The 19,670-nt window shown below is 37.9% G+C and overlaps 1 long non-coding RNA gene across 2 annotated transcripts in view; it reads left to right on the top strand.

Moving 5' to 3' along the window:
* Nucleotides 1-19,670, top strand: part of LOC140521593 (uncharacterized) — a 250,177-nt gene that overhangs the window by 132,126 nt on the left and 98,381 nt on the right. The gene's annotated exons all lie outside the window — the stretch shown is intronic.

Below are 19,670 nucleotides of genomic sequence, written 5' to 3'. Positions count from 1 at the left end.
CAGAGAACAAAAGAAAATTCACAAGAAAGGAAAGAGACGATGGACAGTTCACAATGCAATGTGTATTATTCTTCATACAGGCTTTCTTGAAATGAAAATTTATTGTTACATATTTCGAATCCTCTCATGTCCTTCTATGTCCATAACGTGTTTTTTTGTCTTATTGACTTTGTCTTTAAGTTCCATCATTAAGTGTATGATGTTTCTTTTTTTTTTCTTTTCTCTGTTCTGTATTTGTGATTTGGTCCTTGAATCCAAAAGTAAAAGAAAAAGTAGACAGACAGAGAGGAGTCACTGTCCATGCCAAGCTTCCCCAGCTCCTTCCTAGGATGGGGGCTTTCATGTTCTTATGAGATCATTACCTCTAGGCTGAAAGGAAGAGCTATTCCTTCCTTGTACCCATTCTCTATATTTCATTATTTGTCATTCTCCAACCCCACCCCCATCTCGACATCCTGAAGCCTTAAACCCTCCTTTTTCAAGGCTGTCTCCCCTTAAGCTTTTAGGTATAGGCAAGGCTAATCAAATACTTCAGATAACAGAATCTTTGCCTAACCCTATGGTCTATTTTATCTACATACTTCTTTACTGAATTCATTTTGCTGCTAATCTTGTAGAAAGTTTTGTCAGTATTTCTTTGTCTGCTGTCTCCCCCATTATATTGTGAGGGCCTTGAGGGCAGGGACAGTCTTTTGCCTCTTCTTGTATTCTCAGCACTTAGCACTGCCTGGCACATAGTATGTGGTTACTAAATATTCCTTGACTGATTGATTAATAAACTTAATAAATATATCATCATCACCTGCTCTCTGTTTTTTCAAGTCCCTTTCCTCTCTTGAGATGCTACAATCTGCTTTCCTTTCCCTTGTTCAGAGAGACAGTGGGAACCCTTGAGGTCGTCACAGTTTGGTGTGATTACAGCAAAACTTAAGTACAATGGCACCTGGACAATTTACAAAGTGCTTTCTCAACTTTAAGGAGATTAACGAAGATATTGATATTATTGACATTTCGGGCAACTCGTGGCACTGTGGTTGGAGAGGTGGGTCTGGAATCAGGAAGCCCTGTCTTCAAATCTGTTCTGAAACATGAGCTCTTGTCACCCTGTGAAAGGCCCTTACTCTCTATCTGCCTCAGTTCCCTCATCCACAGAATGGGGACAATGACAGAGTTGTGGGGAATCAAATGTGATATAGTTTTAACATGTTTATCACAGTGTCTGGGATGTATAATCGCTTCCATATAAATGCTTATTTATTGTTTTGTTGATGAGGAGTGTGAGGTTCTGACTTACTTCTGGTCACCTGACCCCAAAATGACATAATTAGGGTTCAAACCTGTCTTTTGATCTCTTAAATCCAGTGCTTTGAAGATTCTACCATTCTGCCTCTTTCTTCTACCTAGGACAGCTGCGTAGCCTAGTGGCTTCAGTATTGCTTTTAGAGTCAAGAAGATCTGAGTTCCTGCCTTTGATTTCAACATTTCATTTGATTTTTTTGGTTTTTGTATCACCTTCATGTCTGAATGTCCCTTGCCCTTTCCAGAAATCCATCTCTTGTAATAAAGAATTTAAAATATCAGGTGAGTCCCTGCCTTTACTCTGCTATGTTGGCTCCATCTCTATTCTTACTTTTCTTAACCCTCACCTTTTCTGTTACATTAATACATATTTATGGTAAAAAACAAGTATTTGCATAACATGGTAAAATAGAACATGATTGTAATGAAATTGTTTTTTTTTTTTGTATACAAGTTCCAATCTTACAACCATTATCTTGCAGAATAATTAAGAATCTTGCTTGCCTAATTGGTGTTATAATAAACCTCCCTACTTTGACTGAAAGAAGGTTTAAGTGGTTGAATTCTTTTGAGGCAGAACCCTTGTACTCATGCATTTTAGGGTTCCCAGCATCCCAAAGTGAAACAGATATCATGCCAATTTATTTTTCTCCCCTCCCCCACTGTTCTTTTCACTCCCATTTTCCTTAGAAACCTTTTATTAGTTAAGGATGGTTATTCCCAATGCTGACAGTCCAGTCTCTATACTAGTGACTGCTGAGGAGTGACAAGGACAGGAGATCTCATCTTGCCTGAAAGTTAAATACTCAGAGTGGGGAGGGAGATATGTACGTATCTCTCTCTCTCTCTCTCTCTCTCTCATATATATATATATATATATATATATATATATGCATATATATATATATATATATATATATATGCATATATATATATATATATATATAAAATAGAGAGAGAGAGAGGTAAAGAGAGAGAGATAAAAAGATAAAGATATATCTATCCTATAGACTGAGTTGCCTCAAGAACTTGAGGGGCTGTTTAACCTACCTTATCTAGCATGGCTGGTTTTTAGATCAGGGGGGAATTGTAGCCAGAGTTGAGAGTCCAGGCCCATTCCCCTGAATTGTTTACACTTTCCTCTTAAACACCAGCTGAGGGGAGAAGACTTGTGTTAGGGAGCAGTGAGCAGAGACCAGGGAAAAGAATGAGACCAGCTTCTGGAAGCAGCCCACATAGGAAGGTTTGTGGTCCTTGGCTAACACTTACCAGGCAGAAGATATTTTTCTCTTCTTTTTTCTCTTCTGAACCTTTCTATCTCAAGGAGAGCCCTTGGGACAAGTAGCTCCTGAAGCTGAGCTGAATTAGGCCCAATTCTCACCTGAGGGTAGTGGTTGCCTGGAACTTCTGATCCTGGCGCAGTAGCTGCTCCGCTGTGCTGGAGGGCTGAGGAGTCTGGGGAGGTTTTTGTTCAGGGCTGAAACACTGTGGGAATGGAGCACTACCCCATTGATGACAGTAGAAATCTGCAGCATCCTCAGCCTCCACAGCACTGATAGTGAAGGTGAAATCTGTCCCAGAGCCACTGCCACTGAACCTGGCATGGACCCCAGACTGCAGGGTGGAAGCCTTATAGATCAGGAGCTTTGGAGACTGTCCTGGTTTCTGCTGGTACCAGGCCATGTAGTTGCTAATGCTGGAACTGGCCTTGCAGTTGATGGTGACTCTTTCTCCTGGAGTCACAGACAGGGATGGTGGGGTCTGGGTCATGACAATGGCTGACTGGGCTTCTTGGTGAGTAAAGAAGAAAAAAGAATTTTCAGTGAAGAATTCTGTGTAGAGACAATTAAAGCAGAACTTGTTCCTTACCCTCAGGCTGTGTCAGAGATTCCCACTTGAAAACTCCTTTTTTCTCTAAAGTGGTGCCAACATATCGTTCACTGGAAGTCTTACTTGAGGCCAGAGGAGTGGGAGGCAAAGGAACAAGGAAGGGGAGAGCATTGTGACCCTTGTAGAGCTGGAGGAAGAGAGCTCTGAGCTCAGTGAGAAAGGTGGGAGATATTTGAGTCTGGACTGATTTTCTGAAAGGTCCTTTGGATATCACCATGCAAAACAGTTGTGGACCAGCCTCAGCTCAAGGATCCCATAAGTAGTTCTATGCACATGGAGGCAGTGGTCCAGTTATGTTTCCTTGAAGGTGTGACCTCATGTGGCCTCTTTTTTATTGCTGTATTAAATAGACCTGCTTTAAGCTGCACATGATGGTGGCTGTGACATGTGATCAATTGTAGTTATAAATGAGGGAAGTCTCTCTGTTTTCCCAGGAGAGATCAGAGGGCTCTGGATCTAGAGACCAAGAATTGACAAGTGTCTGTGCACAGAAGAGAGTTAAAAAAGAAAGAATGTACCTGAGTTAGAAAGAAAACTATGAATGGGGAACCTACACACACAAAGACATATGTTAATTTGGATGCTTGTGAATACCATATTTACTATCTAGAAGAGACTTCAGAATATAAATATTTTCTTAATTTCTCATGATATATTTAAGGACAAAGAAAAGATACTGAGTAAATTTTTAAAGGTCTGGTAAACTATGTTTTTGTGACAAGGCTAATTTAAATGGTATGTTCTTCTTGGTTTATGAAAGCTTGATTTCCTCCCCATTACAAGACTTTTTTGATTAAAGAATTTTGTGATACCTAGTAATTGGGTAATAACTAGGAATTTAGTTTGTTTTGATACTTTGGGAATTAATTTATGCCACTCATAGACATTTTATACCAACATAGTCAAATGAATTCAAATTTTAAAAGTTTATTTTTGTTTTAAAGTGGAAAAGAGAGATGTCTATATTTTAGAAGTTTCTAACTCATTTTCTCCATGAATGTGTAGTGATTATTTTTTATTTTACATTAGGATAAATTTTGCACTGTTTTAAAAAAGGGAAAAAATTTTGGAAGAAAGGGTTTGAAAAAAAATCTTCCTGTGATTTTTTTGAAGGCCTACTAAATTTTCATTTGTAGAATAATTTAATGTTATTTTGTTATGATAAGTTTTTTGATATGAATTTGTAGTCATCCCATGGCTTAAACAAGTGTTAAATTAGTGTTTTAGCTTATCGTGTGTATAAGATTCAGCGTGGTGTTCCCACATCAGAAAGGGTGCTGAGCTCTATGAGCAAAGCAGAATTGAAATAGCACAAAGGAAATGTAGGATGCACAAATCTGGACTAACCAACTCAAATGTTCACATAGGGTATCTGTGCCCAATCTGTGGTAGAGCACTCTGAACTCATATTGGTCTGATCAGCCACAGTTGGACACACTGAAACTTGTCTTTATCATGATGATGTCATTTTGGTCCTCTGAGAATGAAGGACACCAACCAAACATATGTATATTTATATCCATAGCTACAGAGAAATATATCTAAACTTTATTGTAGCTTTCTGGAGGAGTAGAGGAGGTTAAAAAAAGAACAAAGTAAAAAAAAGTGCACAACAGACCACAGAAGAAAACTCACAAGGAAGCAAAGAATAGATGGACAATTCTCAACACAATGTGTATTATTCATCATACAGGCTTTCTTGAAATGAAAATTTATTGTTAAATATTTTTAATCCTTTCTAATCTTCTGCTATGCATGACATGCTTTTTTTTCCTTTCTCCTTTGTATTTAAGTTCCAATCCTTAAGTTTATGATATGTTTTTGTTTCTTTTCTCTCTTCTGTCTTTGTGATTTGGTCCTTGAATCCAAAAGAAAAAGAAAAAAAATAGAGAACAGTTATTGTCCATTCCAAGTTTCCCCAGCTCCTTCCTAGGACCTTGGTTTTCATGTTGACAAATCGTACTTCTATCCTTCCTTCTTGGCTGAGAGGAAGAACTATTCCTTTCCTTGTACCCATTCTCCATATTTCATTCTTTTTCCTTTTGCACCCTCATCTCCACTTCCTGAAGCCTTAAGCCCTCTGTTTTCAAGGCTCTCTTCCCTTAAGCTTTCAGGTATTGACAAGGCTGATCAATAGTTAAGACAACAGAATCTTTTCTGACCCTGTGGTCCATTTTATCTCGTTTCTATTTTGCTGGATTCCATTTGTTCCTAATCTTATATATGGTTTGCTGTGTCTCTATCACTTTGTATGCTGTCTCCTCCATTAGATTGTGGGCAGGGACTCTCTTAGCTTCTTTTTTGTATTCCCAGTGCTTGGCAGAGTACCTGGCACAGAGTAGGTATTTAATAAATATTTACTGAGTGATTGATTGATAAACCTTATAAACATCTTATCTCCTCTCTTTCTTCCAGTCCCTTTCCCCTCTTGAAATGCTACAATCTGCTTTCCTTTCCCATTGTTCAGTGAGATGGTGGGAACCCTGGAGTTCATCACCCATTTATGTGATTATAGCAAAAGCTTAAATACAATGGCAATGCACAATTTGCAAAGTCCTTTCATTTCTTTAAGGAAGTTAATGCAAATATTATTTTTATTATTTTTGTTGACATTTGGGGCAGCTGGTGGCACAGTAGTTATAGAGGTGGGCCTGGAATCCAGAAGATCTGTGTTGCAATCCATTCTCAAACATTAGTACTTGTCACCCTGAGAAAGTCCCTTACTCTCTATTTGCCTCAGTTCCCTCATCTACAAAGTGGGGATAATTGTAGTTGTGGAGAATCAAATGAGTTATAGTTTTAATGTGTTTATCGGAATGTCTGGGGTGTATAATAACTTCTATATAAATGCTTTTTCCCTCTTTTGTATATGAGTAGTGTGAGGTTCTGACTTACTCATGGTTACCAGAACCCAAAATGCCATAACTGGGGTTCAAACACCATCTTTTGATCTCTTAATTCCAGTACTTTGATGATTATACCATTCGACCTCTCTTTCTTCTACATAGGAAGGCAGTGCTGCCTAGTGGCTAGAGTATTGCTTTTGGAGTCAGGAAGGTCTTGCTTCAAAACCTGCCTTTGATTTAAACATTTCAATTGAAGTTTTGCTTCTTGTTTCATCTTCATTGCTGAATGACCCTTCCCCTTTCAAGAAATCCAACTGTTGTAATAAAGAATTTTTTAAAAAGAGAGAGGGAATAATAATAGTTTATTAAAAGTAACCAATATGTCAATTAATTCTGACAGTATGTGCAATATTCCATAGCCATCATCCCTTGAGTTTTCTCATCTATAAAATGGGGTTAATAATAACACTCCCAATACTGTGAGGATCCAATAAATTAATATATATATAAAGTGCTTATTAAAACTTAAATTACTCTGTAATGTTTATTATTCAGTTTTTTCAGTTTTGTCCAGCTCTTTATGGCTCCATTTGGGTTATTTTTTGGCAAAGATACTGAAGTGTTTTGCCATTTCCTTCTCCACTTAATTTTATAGATGACAAAATGGGGGCTTATAAAGTTCTTAACACAATATTATTATTATCTCTCTAATTTAATAAAATTGTTCCATACATATTAACTTTGAAGTTGTTTAAAATACTAAAAATAATAACATAAATGATTTCTATATGTGAAAATCTGGAAATGCAGTTGATGTCATCTGAAATTTATTGTTTGTATTATTACTGTATTTCTAAATTGTGTTATACTTCTTTTAGAGGGACCACTGTATTACTAAAGTAATTTACACAAAGCACTTTTTGATCAGGATTTTGCTGCATATGAGTTAGCCTTTTAAAGGGATGTGAAAAATTTGATCATTTGAAAATGTTAAATATTTAATTAGATATATTTGGTTTAAAAGGCAATAATAAAAATATTTACTATGGTAGTTTAGTATTCCTGTGAAATCCTTAGTATTATGAAAATATACAAAGTGGCTTAAAGTTGTAGTCTCAACATACTAATGATGAGATGAATGATTTTCTGTGCAGTATAATTTGGAAATGCATTCCTCTCTGTGGATAATGGGTTGTTTCATGTTTTACCTTTGGAAAATTAAGTAAACTCCTCTTCCTGGATTTAGGGAGGGAGAGAAACAGCAAATGGTACACAAACTGAAATTCTGTGAAGTTTGAAAATTGGAGAACCAATTTAAGTAATTGTACTATGTTCTAAGTCAGAATTATCTAGGAATCTCTAGATTTGGAATCAGAGAAGTAGAACCCCCTTACGAGCTATCCTGAGAATAAAATCTACTGTCCAAGAAGAAACATCTGGGAAACAGATAGCTACATGAGACTCTGAGAATGTGTTAGTGGGCTAGAAGGAAACTTGGTATTAGTTAACCTTAGTAATAATTGTATTGTTTGTATGGTTTATGTAAAAGTTTTCTTGGTGACCTTGGTGGCCTGTAAATCTTCCTTCTCAAAACTAATCTGTTGTGAGCTTTCTGAGTAGTCTAATCTGTCCCTGATGTAATATACTTAGGCAATTATGGAAATTGTAAGAAAAATATTATTGCATTGTTTGAACCTATCCCTGTGTGCCTGGGAAACTGAACCATTTCTATATGACTTTAACCAATTACTTTTGTTATGCTGACCAGAAACTCAGATCCAAAGATTGATATAATGTGTTTTCTCTCAGTTTTCAACTCATATGGTTTCTAAGGGCTGGTACCAAGTCCTTCTGACCACTCTCACAGAAGCCAAATTGTGAGTGTGGACTCCTGGATCATCTGAAGATAACCTGCTCCTAGTGGACCTCTGAATGCATTGAGGTCCTTGCCCTTTGGCTTTGTTTGGGGCTGGAAGATGATGACATCTGAGGGAGAGGCTACCCAAGAATCCAGACCAGGTCTTCAAGAAGAAGGGCTCCCTCCCCACTTGAGCCCCCCTTTCCTGATCCTTACATTCCACATGTGGTTTACCCCTGTCTCCTGGCTGCACTAGCTTTGGTTTTGGTTGCTTTTGTCTGTTTGATTTTCATTTACTATGCCCCTCTTTTCTCTGAACTCAGGCTCCCTTTTAGTCTCCATCTTTACTTGTTTTTGGTTGCACTGCAGTAGCCACTCATCTCTTTGAGCAGCCACCAGCTCACCCTACCAGAATCTTTTAATGGGTACATTCCTTCTGCAGTCCTGTCTGGTAGACAGTGCTACCTCCCCCAAAGGGACAGAGAACACCAATTTTGATCTAGAAATATTGATTTCCATCAATCAGGTCCCTGGCTCTCTCATCTTACCATCATCCCTGGGTATGTTTTTCATGTGTGGCACCTCCCTTTATGAGACTCTCCCTCCTCTGTGGATTGGTCTCCATGCCAACATATGCGATGACATTTGAGACAATTCTGGTGCCCTTGACCCCTTGTGTACTTGTGGTTGTGAATGCTATTTCTTGGATTCCTTCTCCGATCTATCTTCATTGCCACTGGGATGCAGTTTAGGCTCTTCCCTTCATCATGGGGGAGGACAGTATCCTGGTACCTATGTGAGTAGGGACAGGAACCTGGATATCCTCAAATGAAATTTTCAGGAATAAATCCTGACGGATTGCAGACATGAAAGTTAGACAGCTAGAATGAATTTCCAGAGGGAGGAAAGAGACTGGATCCATCCTACATTACTGAGTTTCCTCAACAACATTAGGGCCTGTTTCATCCACCTTGTCTATCCTGGTTGTGTTTTCAGGGCTGGGGAAAAGCAAGTAGGGTTGAGAGTCCAGGCTCATTCCCTTGAATTGTTTGCAGTTTCATCTTAAACACTAGCTCAGGGTGAGGGAATTGGGGTAGTGAGCAGAGAACAGAGTACAGAATGAGACCATCTTCTGGAGCAGCCCCATAGGAGGGTTTGTGGGTCCTGGCCAAAACTTACCAGGCAGAAGGTTCTTTCTCTTCCTCACTTTTCTTTCTCTTCTTAATTTTCATATCTAAATCAGATCCCCTGGGCCAAGTGGCTCCTGCAGCAGAACTGAATTAGGCCCAATTCTCCCCTGATGTTAGTGGTTTCCCCAAGCATGTGACTTTGTGCAGTAGATGCTCCCCTATGCTGGAGGGCTGATGAGCCTGGGGAGGTTTTTGTTTAGGGCTAAAACGCTGTAGGAAAGGGTAACTATTATATTGCATACAGTCATAATCGGCCACATCCTCAGCCACCACACCACTGATAGTTTTGTGGGATGGCTCAGGTCCCTACATAAATCAATTACTCAGAGGCCTCTCAAAGTGATGACAGAAAAGTGATTTATTCGATTCTCAAGAAGCCGGGCTTACCTGTAGGAGTAGGAAAGCCGAAGACAAAGAATAGGGCAGTGATTTATATAGACCCTGATAATGTTTAATATAAGATTTTGGAATAATCTCTTTGTTCTCTCTGAAGTAAACTCAGAGAATGCCTTTCCTATGTCAGCAAAAGCCAGCCAAGGCCGACTCTACACTCCTTAAGGAGACCTTTAACCTAAGATGCTATATCTTGAATAATGAGGCTTTCCTTTGTATCTTATTATCTATAGACATATACTATGTTATGGCATATTAATGGTAAAGAAAAATAGACATCTTAGGTCGTAATTTCTATTGAACTTTGTTTAGCCTTTTCCTATGTCAGTTATCTGTTTAGGGCAGGAAGCCTGCCACTCACTAATGGTGGGATTTCCTTTCTCGTCACCGAGACATATGTTTACCCAGCTGGAATTGCAAGGCCTGACCAACATTACTTTGTTAATTGTCTTGTTTTACTAAATTTATGATTTGTTCAACTAGGAGAGTTCCTTTCTCACAGCAAAATGTATATAAGCCAGAAGATTTCTGCACTGGGTAGCCAGAACATTTCTGGCTCCATAATGCATTATGTTACCGTTATCTTTAATAGGGAATTGATTAATTAATTAATTAAATCATAAAATGTATGCATTTAGCCTGTTGCCTTTTCTTAACAAAGTTTTCAGGTCAACAGTTATGGCGCCCAAATGTGGATTGGAACTGAGGAAGCGAATGGATATTTCCTCATCTCGCCAACGCCAGGACTCCAGCGCCAATAGGAACCATTTTTCCTACAGTCCTGGGCCTTGATGGGGTCGGGGTAAGTCCTTCCATTCCCAGCTTCCAAAGGACTCAATAATTCCCTTTAAAGATAACCGCAGGACAGAGACCACTCTGCGTGAAAACGCCTCTGTGTTAATTAGGTCTCCTCTGAAGATCCATCTAGGGAAATCAGCTAGCTATGGCTCAGTCAAAAACTAGAAGTAGAAATCCGGCTGACAAGACCCCTGCTTCTTGTGTGTCAAGCCGTTACCAACCTGATGATCACAGGTATTACTAGCACTAGTGTCAATCAATTAAAGATAGCCTTAAATTTTGTTGGCCACCACAGGGCTCTTTTAGACCGGTCAAAGTTACTTTATCTTACAACCAAATTAAGAAAGGCCAACAAAACAACTAGCCAGCAGCAAGAATGTTTCATCCTGGGCTTGCTGAATTGGCTGAACGAGAACAAAAGACAGGTAGCCTCTTCCCTGTAAGGCTGGAAGCTGCTTCAGCACCTAGCCATGTCCTGGCAAAAATCCTTTCTTCTTCAAGGGCTCCAGTCTGTCCTTCCCTTCACTCCCTCCGTCTTATTCCTCACCCCTTTCCTTCCTCCCCCTTCCCCTTGAAGGCCTCTGATCTGGGGAAACTGATGGCACCTAGATGCAATCTTTCCCCCTGGCCTTCCCCTACCTTAGACCTGAGGAAGGCAGCCTCTGCTCAAGCCTGTGTTGCCTCCCTCCTCCCCAGTTCCTCTCCCCGCTTTCCTGTAAGGGCTCTGGTCCTGAAGAGGACAGTTACAATCCATCTAAGAACTAGAGGCCTGAACCTATTCCCATGGGGCCTGTTCCTTTAAGACAGTCAGAAACTTTGGGGCACCAAGACTTCCCACCCCTCCAAAGACCACAGGGGTACTCTGAGCAAAGGCTGCAGGATTCCCCTTTATTATCAGACCTTGGATTCTTGCAACCCCCTTTCCTCAGAATGATAATAGCCAATTCATGATGGGGATTTCTAGCAAGGTTCTAATTGCCCTCTCTCTCTGGGTTGTTTTTTTGTGAGCTACGTTTGTATTTGTCCTGTTGTCACTTTGTCTGTTGGTGTATGTCCCTGTCCGTATCATGTGTGCTGTGAATGAGTGTGTTATCTTGTAAGATTTAAGTGCAAGCAGCCAGACTTCAAGGGCTGCAGCTAGGGAAATAAATAAACAAACAAAATTTTAACACTTTTCCTTGTTGTTCTGGTCTGGCCAACCTGGAATTACAACGGAAAGTTAGATCATCTTAGGTAAAATCATTTTAGGAGATTTGTATGTTGTGAAATTATTCAGAAATATTTCGGGAACTGATCATTTGAAATTACTCCTAAGGTTGTGAGTAGCCCACCTTTCTAGGTAAAGCCTGGAAATGCCACCTACGTCCTAGACATTCTGCCCACCCTGTCCCAACACCTGCATATCGCCTTAGGGGCTCGGTAAATTCTGCTGCTTTGGGGGGAATTGGTAAACGTGGACGAATCAGGACTGTAGCGAGCATTCTCTAAACTCTGCCTGCGAAAGTCACCACTGGGACATCAGTTTCTCTGCTCTTGGTAAGCTTCACTTCTCTGTTCAGTTGCAAAAAGTATTTTATCTCTGTTTGACCCATTTTCTGATTTGTAAAAATAATTATGCTTGTTGTTATGGGATCAAAATGATAAAATGATTGTAAAATGCTTAACATAATGACTGGTATATGTTACATACAACATTATTATCTCTCAAATGTAATTGTTACCTTTGAAGTGGTTTTAATTGCTAAAAGTAATAAGGTCAATAATTTCTGGAAATGCAGATTATACCATCTGTAGTTATTGTTGTGTTAAAACTATTTCTAGGATTGTATTTCTGAATTTCTCTTAAACTGTGAAAATTGAGTGACCACTGTAATCTAGAAATAGTGTTAGACAAAGCAATTTTTAATTTGAATTTTGTTGAAACTAAAAGATGTTGGGAAAATTGTGTAACATCAGTTACGTTACTTTATCACTCCTGGTAACTTTGTCTTATAATGTTTTGTAATTGTCATTTAGAAAACCAGGTATTTTCACACTTGTCTGTTAAAAAAAAAAAGTTAAAGCCAAAGAATTTGGCTGTCTTCTATGAAGTTGTAGGATTGTTAACTAAGTTATTTGGGATTACTGTTTGAATGCTGAAACCTAAAATTGTTAAGTGATTCCTGTGTATGGAAAGGAGGGAATGGAGTGAAAACTTTATTTAAATTCCTTCTGTTCATTCAGAATAGTCCTCCCATTCCTGTGGGTAAGATCATCAGTCCTAGTAAAGGAATTTGGTTTGTTAATTCAGATTCTAAACAATGAATATTACTTGCACAGAAGTTGTAATAGATAGAGAAAATTTCTAATAACTGGCTTTTACATCAGTAAAGTTTTAAATTTGAGAAGGAAAGATGTTAAATGGAATCCCTTATGTGTGTGTGTCCTGGTAAATCTTTATTGCTTATTGTAACTCCAAGAGAGTGGAAATAACTGTTATCTGATTCTAAGCTGGGATTAGTGAAACTTGCTGTTTAAGGTAAAAGGCATATGGGACCATAATTATTTTTGTTTTGAATTTGAATTTGGGTACAGTTGTCTGCATTAAATCAGTATCTGAGACACATGCCACAAAGGAATATTTCTCACCTGTCTATTCCTGAGCGTGGCTATGAAACAGATACTGCATGATTGGAGAATTTCACTCCTATCTGAATTCAAACAGAGTAAAAGATGTTTTATCCTGTCATATTTTGTATGTCATATGTCCCTGCTTTTTCCTTCTATAGCAAATTTCTGTGGTCAATAACAAGTGATCAGCAAATCATGTGAGCCTTTTGTGTAATCGTACTGGGAAAGCTAACATTATTTTTATCTGAAATTAGAACATGTGCAGAAATTTTTGTAAACTACTTAAGACTCACCTTAAGATGTTCCCATTGTTTAAAAGGATTTTAAAAGCAACAGTGTTTTTCTGTGAGTCAGTCTCATATCTAAGAATACTGTAATAATTAAGAATTCAGTTTGATATAATACTTTGGAAATGCATATTACTTAAGAACATTTTTATAACAACTCAGCTTTAATGAATTCCAGTTTTAAAGGTTTATTTTTGCTTAAGAAAAAAAATGGAGAAAGAGATATCAAGCATTTTAAAAGTTTCCAACTAGTTTTCTTCATAAGAGTTTAGTGAACATTAGAGTAAATTTTAAACTGTTTTTAAAGAAGGGAAATACTTTTAGAAGAAATGTTTTAAAAAATCATGGATGATTCTTAGAAGGCCTACTAAAACTTCAAAATAATATGCTGTTAAATTAAGCTGTTTTGATCTGAATATGTAGTCATTCTATGGCCTAAATCAGAGTTAAAGTTTGCGTTTGAATTTATTATATGTAAAAAAATTTAATTCCTGAAGTATCTCATTCTTCCAGAGTGAGTATAATTAGGGAAGAATAACAACTTGTGAAACAAGGACATAATTCCATCAAGCTATAAATTTAGTCATTAACCTCTTTGTTTTGTTTAACCTGGAATGAGATTCCAGTACAGTTATGCTAGCAAAAAGTAATAACTTATGAGCTATCTTGTCTTATGGTTAAAATGTAAAAGCAAGTGGAAGAATAGGATTGAGAGATTAGGAAAGATTAATTAAGTTCTGTTTGAAACTATGAAAAGTAGATAAGATTGGGAATAAATATGGATTATCTTAACCCCTGTTGCTCCTAAATAGTTGTTCTGGATACTTTTGTGTCAGTTTCAGATGGTTTAAAGAGTGAGGAAGTATTTTATCTGAGGGATACCAGCCAATATTTATTTGCTATATAAGACTGGGACTGCAATTTACTATTGTTTGAAGTTCTGATTACAGGAATACTTGTCTAAGTTATCATAAAGCCAATTGACATGTGCTGCAGGCTAATGGTGGATGCTTGGAAAGGTTTTGAAGACGACCTTGGACACGGCCTAGGTAGGATCTTCCTAACTTTATTTCCCAAATGTGCTATTTCCTTTCTGAGAAAGGAAATCTCCCACCTGATTATCTCTAAGCCCTGCTTTCAGCACCTTGTAACCTCATGATTACATGTCAGATAACGGCTTTTTCCTGGAATCAACCAGAACTAAGGAGATCTTTTCCTTCTGTTAACATTGTCCCTCTTTTTCTTTTATAGCAAATCTTTATAATCAAGAAGTTCTGAAAGTACAATACTAAGTCTATCAAATAATAAATGGAAATTGAAGCATCTCTGAGTTATTATAATGGGGTGCAGGAATGAATAGCTTACAACTTTAACCTGTATTCCTGGCCAAATGAATAAATATAATATAGAGATAACATCGAGGAAATGATTAGATCAGGTAACAAGACAAAGATGTAATGTGATAGATGTCTAATTAAATAGAGTAACAAATTTTGAGGAAAAACAACAGGATCAGCCTGATTCCTCTAAGAATTATATGCAAATATATATGATTGACTTCTAAAATTTGTCATACTTTTGATAATAAGACCTCAAATTTGTATTTTTGCATAAAATTTGTACAGGATAGTATAAAAGTAAGTGAAATTATTTCTTCTCCGTTAAAATATCTGTCCAATAAGTTAAAGGCAGATGAGTTCATTATATAGTTGAACCCTTACATTTTAAAAATTCTTATTCCAGGTACAAGATTTAGGTAAAGATAGAAACAGCAAATAATATGAACCGAAATTTTCTGAAATTTCAAAAATGGAGAACAAATTTTAAGTAATTGTACTAATTTATATTGTCAGAAGTATCTGGGAACTTCTAGATTTGAACCAGAAAAGCAGAATTCTCTTTTTGAACTATCCCAAGAATAAAACCTATTGTCAAAGAAAAGATATCTAGGTATCAGATAACTACATGAGAAATCTGGGATTCAAAGTTTTATTTAAATGAAAATTAAGAATGGATTACTGGGATACAAGGAACTTGATGTTAACTTTGAAATAATAATTGCATTGATTTGTGTGGTTCATGTTTAATTTTCTTGTTTATGTTGGTGACATGTAAATCTCCCTTTCAAAACTAGTCTATTGTGAGCCATCTAAGTTTTAATTTGCACCTGACTTAATGTAAAAATATAATTTGTGAACTGTAAAAAAACTTCACTGTGTTGTTTGAACCTAGCCCTGCATGGCTGGGAAACTGAACTATTGCTAAGTGTCTTTAGCCATTTTAACTATGTTGTATTGTTTCATCTCAATTATCAAACCATGTTTTCTGGGAGACCCTGTCAAGTTTTCTGTATAGACTCTTGGATCCATCTGTTACCTCCATTGCTCCTGCTCCTGAGTGGATCATGCCCTCCAATTTTGAAGAGGCCTGAAGAAGATGCCATCAGACATAGACAACTTTCCCAAGACCCTGGACCAGACTTGCACGAAGAGTAAACTCTCACACTACTGGTTATTTAGAGGTTTTTTTTTCATATCTTTGTTGGTCTACAGGCAAAGTCTTTGGCTTGCCTTTGACCAAAAGGCGGGAATGATAATGTTTAATATAAGATTTTGGAATAATCTCTTTGTTCTCTCTGAAGTAAACTCAGAGAATGCCTTTCCTATGTCAGCAAAAGCCAGCCAAGGCCGACTCTACACTCCTTAAGGAGACCTTTAACCTAAGATGCTATATCTTGAATAATGAGGCTTTCCTTTGTATCTTATTATCTATAGACATATACTATGTTATGGCATATTAATGGTAAAGAAAAATAGACATCTTAGGTCGTAATTTCTATTGAACTTTGTTTAGCCTTTTCCTATGTCAGTTATCTGTTTAGGGCAGGAAGCCTGCCACTCACTAATGGTGGGATTTCCTTTCTCGTCACCGAGACATATGTTTACCCAGCTGGAATTGCAAGGCCTGACCAACATTACTTTGTTAATTGTCTTGTTTTACTAAATTTATGATTTGTTCAACTAGGAGAGTTCCTTTCTCACAGCAAAATGTATATAAGCCAGAAGATTTCTGCACTGGGTAGCCAGAACATTTCTGGCTCCATAATGCATTATGTTACCGTTGTCTTTAATAGGGAATTGATCAATTAATTAATTAAATCATAAAATGTGTGCATTTAGCCTGTTGCCTTTCTTAACCAAGTTTTCAGGTCAACAAAATCTAACCAATCCCTTTTGAAATGAAGACATCGAGGAATTATGTAGGTTTTGTCCAATCATTGAGACCCTAATACACTACACAGTTTTATATCCTTATATGGAACTATTCTATTCCAAAAATATTGTAACCTTGAGCCTTTAGGCCTTACCTCACCCCTGGGAGAAAAATTACAATCTGAGGAGTCTTCACTAAGTCTATCCCACTCATGGTGAAGGTGAAATCTGTCCCAGAGCCACTGCCACTGAACCTGGTAGGGACCCCAGACTGTACTTTTGAAGCTTCATAGATCAGGCATTTGGGAGACTGTCCTGATTTCTGCTGTTCCCAGGCCATCCACTTGTTAATGCTAGAAATGGCTTGTTGGTGACTCTGTCTCCTGGAGCCCCAGACAGAGAGGCTGGGGACTGGGTCGACACCATGTCTGCCTGAGATTCTTGGTGGGAAAAGAAGAAGGAAGAGATTTCAGTGAAGAATCCTGTTCCCTCACCCTCAAGCTTTGTCAGAGATTCCCACTGGAAAATTCATTCTTTCTGTAAAGTGCTGCCAATCTAGGGCTAGTTGGGAAGTCTTACCATGAGTTCAGAGCAGTAGGAGGCAGTGGAGCCAGGAAGGGGAACACGTTGTGACCCTGCAGAGTTGGAGACAGAATCCTGAGCTTAGTAAGAAAAGTGAGAGATATTTGTATGTGAGGCTGGGTTTGTGAAAGGTCCCTTGGAGATCACCATGCAAAACAGTGGTGGCCCAAGTTCATGTCTAGGACCTCAGGAGTGATGATATGCATATGAATTGAGTGGTGTAATTGTGTTTCTTTGAAGTTGTGACCTCATGTGGCCTCTTTTTTATTGCTGTATTATATGCAGCTGCCTTCGGCCATACATGATGATGGTTGTGGCACGTGGTCCATTGTGGGTATAAAGCGTGGGTGTAGGGGCAGGGGTAATGTGAAGAGGCCTCTCCACCTTCCCAGGAGAGATCAGATGACACTGGTTCTAGTGACCAAGAGCTGACAATTGTCTATGGAAAGAAAGAAAGAGAGAAAGTGAGAAAGAGAGAGAGAATAGAAGAGAGAGAGAAAGAAAGGAAGGGAGAGAGAAAGAAAGGAAGGGAGAAAGAAAGAAAGAAAGAAAGAAAGAAAGAAAGAAAGAAAGAAAGAAAGAAAGAAAGAAAGAAAGAAAGAAAGAAAGAAAGAAAGAAAGAAAGAAAGAAAGAAAGAAAGAAAGAAAGAAAGAAAGAAAGAAAGAAAGAAAGAAAGAAAGAAAGAAAGAAAGAAAGAAAGAGAAAAAAGAATGAAAGAAAGGAAAGCAGAAAAGAATTAAGAAAGATATAAAGGAATTGAGTTAGAACAAAAACTGAAAATGGGGAACCAATGTCATTCAAAGACAACTGTTGACCTGAAAACTTGTTTAAAGAAAAGGCAACAGGCTAAATGCATACATTTTATGATTTAATTAATTAATTGATCAATTCCCTATTAAAAAAAAACGGTAACATAATGCATTATGGAGCCAGAAATGTTCTGGCTACCGATACTAAGAATTGAGCAGCCTTAAATATGCTTTAGGACAAAGAAGTGTTCTGTGTCCTTCAGATTTATGATCTCCATGAGTGACTAACTAGACCATTAGTAAAGGAATTTCTTAATTGCATAGGTTGTAAATACAATAAGATAACAGAGTGTGACAAAGTTTCACATAGAAATTACGACCCAAAATGTCTGTTTTCTTTACCATTAACATGCCATAACATAGTATATGTCTACAAATATTAAGATATGGAAAATGTCCCATTATTCAAGATAGTGTCTTAGGTTAAAGGTCTCTTAAGGAATGTTAAGTCAGCCCTGGCTGGCTTTTGTTAACATGGGAAGAGGCATTCTCTGAGTTTGCTTCAGAGAAAACAAAGAGATTATTCCAAAATTTTATATTAAACATTATCACAACTAAGGGCCCAGGCGTAGATGAAATGGGTATGGAGGGGACTTGGAGATTCTTTGGTCTGGTAGCTGGTGTGGGGAGAATGTATTCCTTTCTTTGTTTTGGAGGAGATATTTATTTTTCTCTTTGGGATTTCTGTTACATTATTCTAAATGCTGAAAAGAAAATTGGATTGCTGATGTCCACCTCTCATTTTGTAGTTGGGGAAACTGAGACCTAAAAGAGCAAAATAGTTATTCAGGTGCCTTTTTCATCTCCTATTCTCCACTCAGAACACAATCACTTTGCATCAAGCCCTCATCATCTCATTATTGGACTCCTGACATGACTGTCTGGCTGGTTTCAGTGCCTCCACTCTCTCCCCACTCCAGTCAATGCTGCCTTCAGCTTTTAAACTGATTATGTGACAGAGCAGAGCTGAACGGGTCACCTCCTACTCCAGAAACTCCAGTTCCTCTTTATCTCCAGCAGGATCTAATAAAAAATCCTTTAAAGTCCTTCAGAACACGGCCAAATCCTCCTTTTCGTATTTCCTTACACTTCACCCCCTACCAAGTATCCCATGATCTGTTGACTCTGGGAAAAGGTCCCTCCTCCTGACTCTGTGCCCTGTCCCTGCTGTTGCCTGGACCTGGAAAGTTCTTCTCTTCACTGCCATTTCCTGCTTTCATGTGCTTGCTGCTTCCTCAGGAATAAACACATGGGGAATATTCCAGTACATTCTCTTGCTAGTATAATCTCCCTGTGCAGTCTTTTCTTATACACCCACATTTCATGGTGGACACAGTATTATCTCCTACTTAGGCTGTGCTTTTTTAATTGAAATTTTTTAGCATGAATGCACTGTCTTTTACCTCTTTTTGTATTGCCAGTGCTTAGCAGCGTGCCTGGCATAGAGTAGGTGCTTAATAAATATTTCTTGCCTGATTAATTGACAAAACTTATAAACATGTTATCCCCACCAGCCTTCTGAGTTTTCCAGTCCCTTTCCCCTCTTTATATGCTACGATCAGTTTTCCTTTCCCATCATTCCGTGAGACAGTGAGAACCTTGTTCAGTCACTGACTTTAGGTGATTGTAGCAAAGGCTTAAGTACGTTGGCACTTTAACAATTTCCCTATTTTTTTTGAAAAGTCCACTCATAAAACTTTTATTCCAGTTACTCCAACTTAATACATGGGTTCTTAACAATTATGATTGGATTGTTCATGAAAATTTCATGAGACATTAAACAAAGTTATTTCCCTGTTCCCTTTTTTTCTGGGATATGCATGATAGGCAAGTACCAAAAAAAGCACAAAAGCCAAAAACCGAAAAAAGAATGAAACACATGAGTTTTTGTTTTA

This window comes from Notamacropus eugenii, chromosome 1 (assembly GCF_028372415.1).
Source record: "Notamacropus eugenii isolate mMacEug1 chromosome 1, mMacEug1.pri_v2, whole genome shotgun sequence".
Classification (NCBI taxonomy): Eukaryota; Metazoa; Chordata; class Mammalia; order Diprotodontia; family Macropodidae; genus Notamacropus; species Notamacropus eugenii.
Note: the sequence above shows the minus strand (reverse complement) of the source record. Positions and strands in the feature narration are given on the sequence as shown.